Source organism: Pteropus alecto, unplaced genomic scaffold (assembly GCF_000325575.1).
Source record: "Pteropus alecto unplaced genomic scaffold, ASM32557v1 scaffold388, whole genome shotgun sequence".
Lineage (NCBI taxonomy): Eukaryota > Metazoa > Chordata > Mammalia > Chiroptera > Pteropodidae > Pteropus > Pteropus alecto.
The window spans coordinates 90,174-96,234 of NW_006441398.1; positions in this window are offsets into that span (position 1 = coordinate 90,174).

Below are 6,061 nucleotides of genomic sequence, written 5' to 3' on the forward strand. Positions count from 1 at the left end.
TATGGCATCAAATTTGACAAACGGCTCATGTGGCAACATGGTATTCTATTTACATTCTGGGAAAAAAAAGTAGGGACCTAAAACAAGTAGTTAAAACTAGGTATCGGGGTTTTGTACAAATGGGCACCACAAGAAGTGTTCTCTTGGGATAATGGAGTGTCCTCTATCTTTTGGTGGTAGTATTAATATACGTTTGTGAAAACTCATAACTACACTTAACATTAGTGTGTGTATATATCCGAAATAATAGGAAATAACAAAAAATGCTTTCATAAACTAGGGGAATGGTAAACTCTCATGATTCTGATTGTTACATGTGCAGCACTTCTTTTCACCACCTTGGGATCTATCTTATGAAGAACTGAAGGACTGGGGAAGGAGGACTCACTCATTCCCCAACAGACCTTTTTCGCAACTCCATCTTAACTGAAAAAACACCCTCTAGTGCTGCACTTACCCTCTACCCACACACAAAACTGAAAAGAAGTGAGAGCTTCCAGAACCTGTCTGACTTTAAGTCAGGTTTCTCAGTCAGATCTTTTGGAATGCTGGGATCTGCCCAGGGACATCCTAATTCCTGGACATCAGCATCATGTCTTTCTGAGGCCACCTTGAATCCTTTTCCAGCTCTTAAGTTTCCCATCAGAAGCCCACTCTTCTGCCTGCTGAGTGGGAAGCATCTTTAGAAATCCACACCTGTCCCACTTGAAAACCGTAGCAATGCCAGGTGGCTGTGATCTGAGAGGGTGGTAGATCTCATATCTCTCGGTATCAACAGTCCCCACTAGCACATAATTATTGGCTCCACGTACTCACAAATTACTAACAAAGTTGACCCACCTTAGATGGGGCAACAAATGGCTCTAGAATCTATTCACAAAACAGTCACTCCATTAGCATCTCCCTCCCTATACTCCTTTACCATAGAGGCTTTAGCAGCCTCCTCTCAGGCCTCACAAGAGTCAAAACCACCCATGTTGGCCATAAATTGCTCCGGAGATTCTGGTGGAAATGGCCTGGTGCTTCACAAAGAGCAGCCATTGCTGGCCACAGACTTGCTTTCTGGAAATGGAGGCTCTCACAGCCCCTGAACTGAACACCTTTCGTAGCTGGCTTCACATTTTGCTTTCAGTCGTGGAGGCAGCACCTTTCAGGCTTGCTTCACCACAGAGGCCTCCTCATTGAAAAGATAACGGTACTTGCAGTACAGAGCAAAACGTGGACCTTCCAGCATATGTCATTAACAGGAGGAAGTGTTTTCCCCTGTCCTCAGTTCGATACAGTGGTTCTGGAAAAGGTCACGTTTTTTCTAGACCCATTGGCTCCTCGGGGAACTTATTAAGATCACCTGAGTGGCCAGGAGAGTCTATATATTTTATGGGTAATATGCTATGAGTACTCCTGATGGAGTCCACTGGAGAGCTGCTGCTTTCTATCCCTAAAATGCCCATCCCTGTTCAAAGATGAAACCCAAGCATATACATATGAGAGAAAATAAACTTTAAAATAAAGTCTATGACAAAAGACAAGGACCCAGCAACTTCATTTCTGGATATTTATCTGAAGAATTCCAAAATACTAATTCAAAAAGATATCTGCAACCCTATGTTCATTGCAGCATTATTTACAAGATAGGGAAGCAACCTTAATGCCCATCAATAGATAACTGGATAAAAAGAAGTGGTATATATATACAATGGAATATTACTCAGCCATTAAAAAAAAAATGAAATTTCACCATTTGCATCAACATGGATCTAGAAGGTTTTGTGCTAAGTGAAATAAGTTAGAGAAAGCCAAATACCATACGATTTCACTTATATGTGGAATCAAAGAAAATAATGAACAAAACAGAAACAAACTTAGATACACAGAACAAACTGATGGTTGCCAGTGGGAGAAGGGTTGGGATATAAGTGAAAAAGAGGAAGGGATTAAGATATGCAAATTGCCAGTTATAAAAATGGTCATGGGGATGTAAAGTTCAGCATAGGGAATATAGTCAATAATATTGTAATAACTGTTGTCAGATGGGTATTAGACTTAACAGGTTGATCACTTCCTAAGTTATATAAATGTCTAATCACTATGTTGTACACCAAAAACTAATATAATATTGTATGTAGACTATAATTAAAGAATAAGTTACATTAAAAAACAACATCATCAGCCTGATGAGCCAAATTCCCAGCAGTTGTGCTAGTACTAGACAATGCCCTGGCCAACAGTCAAGCTCGTCTGCACATATTTCTACAGATTATTAGGCCATTCCCAATGGTCTACTTATCTGGGTCCGCCAATAACAAGAACAACTTCTTAGCCAAGGTCACCCCCTTAGAGGTAACTTTTCTCACAGTTACCCAACTACAAATCAAGGCCGTACATGTCTCTGCACATATGAAACCTCAAACTTTAGAGTCTCATTTCAATGCTCGAGCCAATAAATTGACTCAGGTTTCTGAGACATAAGTATACCATACCTATACCATACCCCAGACCTGATGCTATAACCTTGGCCTACTGGGCCCATAAAATTATCAAACAATTGAAAGACCTCTGCCTTAAAGGTCTAGATAGAATGCCAGGGATCGACCTCTGCCTTGGTTAACTTAGGAACAAATGCACCTTATCCCACATTAAAAAAAAAAATTTTAAAAAAATTAAAAAACCACCACTGGCAGTAAAATCAATAGGCTTATTCCCCAGACTGAGGGTGGGGTCCCCACAGCTGATGGCAAATAAATTTTATAAGGCCCCTCACTCCTCTACAGGGGCTACTCACTACGCTCTGACCATGACAGATACTTGTAAAGGCATAGTCCTCACCTGTGCCACCAGGCATGCTCCTTCTGAAGCCAAAATACAAGAACTCACCAAAAAATTTATCACCTTCAGTGCTCTGACATTTTCGTTGTGGTCAATTCATTTCTCAAAATACGTAACACTGGGCTCTTGAAAAAGAAAAAGGTATACAATAGAACTTTTACCTCTTTCATGACCTCAGGCTACAGCCTTCATACTAGAATGGCTTGCTTACACAAACGGTACTAACACTACAAAATTGATAGGTGAATTTCTGTATGGTTCTTCCTTCTGTTAGAGGGATTAGACTTAACCTCCAGGCTTCAGTGCCCATTACTTCGTTGTGATCACCTACCTTAATAGCACCTTATAAATAGAGGCTTTCCTATACCAGACATTTCTGTCAAAATTATCACTCCTACAGACCTTTAGTTTATTGTAATACTGCCCACTAGCCATCCTATGTACCCTGGGTGCTAATACATCATTTTGGGACCCACCTTCCAAACACCCTCTGGGCCATCTCAATGTAAATGTGCTATTTTCCTACCAATTGCACTCACTTGTCACTGGCACTTCCCCTGGGGACACAAACTCATATATTATTGATGCTAATCAAGAAATGTCTGAAATACTCTAAACACATGCAGCAGACAGCTAATATTTTAGATAATTTCCATGAAGGGAAACCCTGCAGCCGTGGTAGCTGATGGCCACTTGACTTTGGACTGTTTGTTAGCAGCCAGGGAGAGTTCTGTGCCCCTAAACAGCCTGCTTGCTGCATGTGTAGTAGGCTCCACTGGCAAGGAGTCATCAACAAATGAGAGAACAAATTAGAATAACCAATATGTTAATAAAGTAACTGAACAGAGCTCAGGAACCACACTGACATATTTGGCGGAGGGTGGGGAGTGTCTCTCCTGGAATGACAAATGCTTTTTCAAGCCTTCTTCATTTTAAACATGTAGCCAGTGCTTTTCACATGGCTTTTAAAATTCATATTCAAATTCATCTGAATGGATGTGGATAATTCAGCCAATAATCAAATATCAAGGGTGAATTTTAATAATGTCACTCCTTTTTTACATTTGACTGGTATCTGTCTTTAGATATCCACGTATCTTCCTTGCCTGGCCCACAACTGGAAGCCAAGCTAACAAGGCTCACACATGCCCCTTTTCCTTTTGTGCCAACAGAATGGAGGGCCAAACCTTGAAACCCACCAGCCTCGACTCCTAGACAAAATATAGGCCCAACATTATTATTACCTAAAATCTGCAGTTTACATTAAGGCTCATTCTTTGTGACATCAAATGTGTGATGTCATGTGTCCACCATTCCAACATCACACAGAATAGATTCGCTAGCCTTAAAATCTCCTGTGCTTCATTTACTCCCTACTCACCTACCCCTCCCCATCCCCCAAACCCCTGGCATCCACTGATATTTTATTATCTCCATAGTTTTGCCTTTTCCAGAATATAATTGGAATCATGCAGAATGTAGCCTCTGCAATGGGAATTTTTTCACTTAGCAATATGCATTTAATGTCCCACCATGTCTCATCTTGATAGTTAATTTCTTTTTATCAGTGAATAACATTCCCTTGTTTGGATGCACCACAATCTGTACATTCACCTATGGAGGCGCCTCTTGATTGCTTCTAGTTTGGGGTGGATATGACTGAAACTTCCATACACATTTGTGTGCAGATTTTTGTGTGGACATGTTTTCTACTCATTTGGGTAAATATCTAGAGGTACAACTGATGGATCATACAGTAAGACTATATCTAGTTTTGTAAGAAACTACTACCCTGTCTTAGAAAGTGACTATTCCATTTGCATTCCCATCAGCAGTGAACAAGAGTTTCTGTTGCTCCATAAGAATTTTGTATGTCAATTATTTTTGCATTTTAGCCATTCCAATGGGTGTGTTGTGATAGCTCACTGTACTATTAATTTGCAGTTCCCTGATGACATATGATATCATCTTTTTCATATGTTGATTTGCCATCTGTCTGTCTTCTTGGGTGAAGTGTCACAGATACTTTGCCCATTTTTTAATTGGGTTTGTAAAAATAATAATAATACAAATGGAGCCACTTTAAGATGGAGTCAGAGCTGTCATCTTAGAGGAACTGCCTTGCATGGCTTATGCCTCAAACCTTTGGAATGTTAAAACAGGGCAAAATTTGGACTGGACCTAAAGCAACCTTGTGTCCCAAAGCACTGTTTGCAAAGATAACAAGAAAGCAGATATTATAACTACTGGACTGATGACTGTTGGACTGAAAATTTAAAACATTGTTTAGCAGGAACCTCGCCATGCTCGCTTCTCTGCACCAGTAGCCAGGCCTCCCTTCTATGGACGATCAGTGATTCCCAAATAGCTATTCTTTTTTATCTCAGATAAATGCTTGTTGCCTCTCATTCTGGCCTTTTGTTTTTAGGTTAACAGGTTTTCTTCTTGTTGAGTTTTAATGATTCTTTCTATATTTTGGAGACCAGTCTTTTACCAGATATGTTTTGCACATATTTTCTTCCAGTCTCCTTCTTGTGTTTTCATTCTCCTAAGTGTCTATGCAAAACAGAAATTTTTACTTTAAATGAGATCTACCTCATCATTTTCTTTCATGGCTCCTGCTTTTGATCTTGTATCTTAAACCTCATCATCATACCCAAGCTTTTCTCCCATGTTATCCTCTGGATGTTTAATAGTTTTGCATAAAGAAAAAAACAAAAGAACCAAGCTCATAGATACAGAGAAGAGACTGGCGATCGCCAGTGATAGGGAGTGGGGAGGATGGGCAAAATGAGTGAGGAGGGTTAAAAGGGACAAATTTCCAGTTATAAAAGAAAGAAATCATGGTGATGTCATATGCAGCATGGCAACTATAGCTATAATACTGTATTGCATATTTGAAAGTTGTTAAGAATAAATCTTAAAGGTTCTCATTGTAAGATAAAAAATTCTATAACTATGTGGTAACTAGACTTATGTGGTGATCATTTCACAATATATACAAATATCAAATTATTATGTTGGACACTTGAAACTAATATAATGTTGTATGTTGTGCCTCTATTAAAAAGTTAAATTATCAAAATAAAGTTTTAAAAAATTCAATTCAACTATATGATATCTATAGGATATATACTTTAGATTCAAAGATACAAATAGACAAAGTAAAATAATGGTAATTGTAAATAGCAACCATGAGAAAGCTGAAGTGACTACACTAATATCAGGCAAAAAA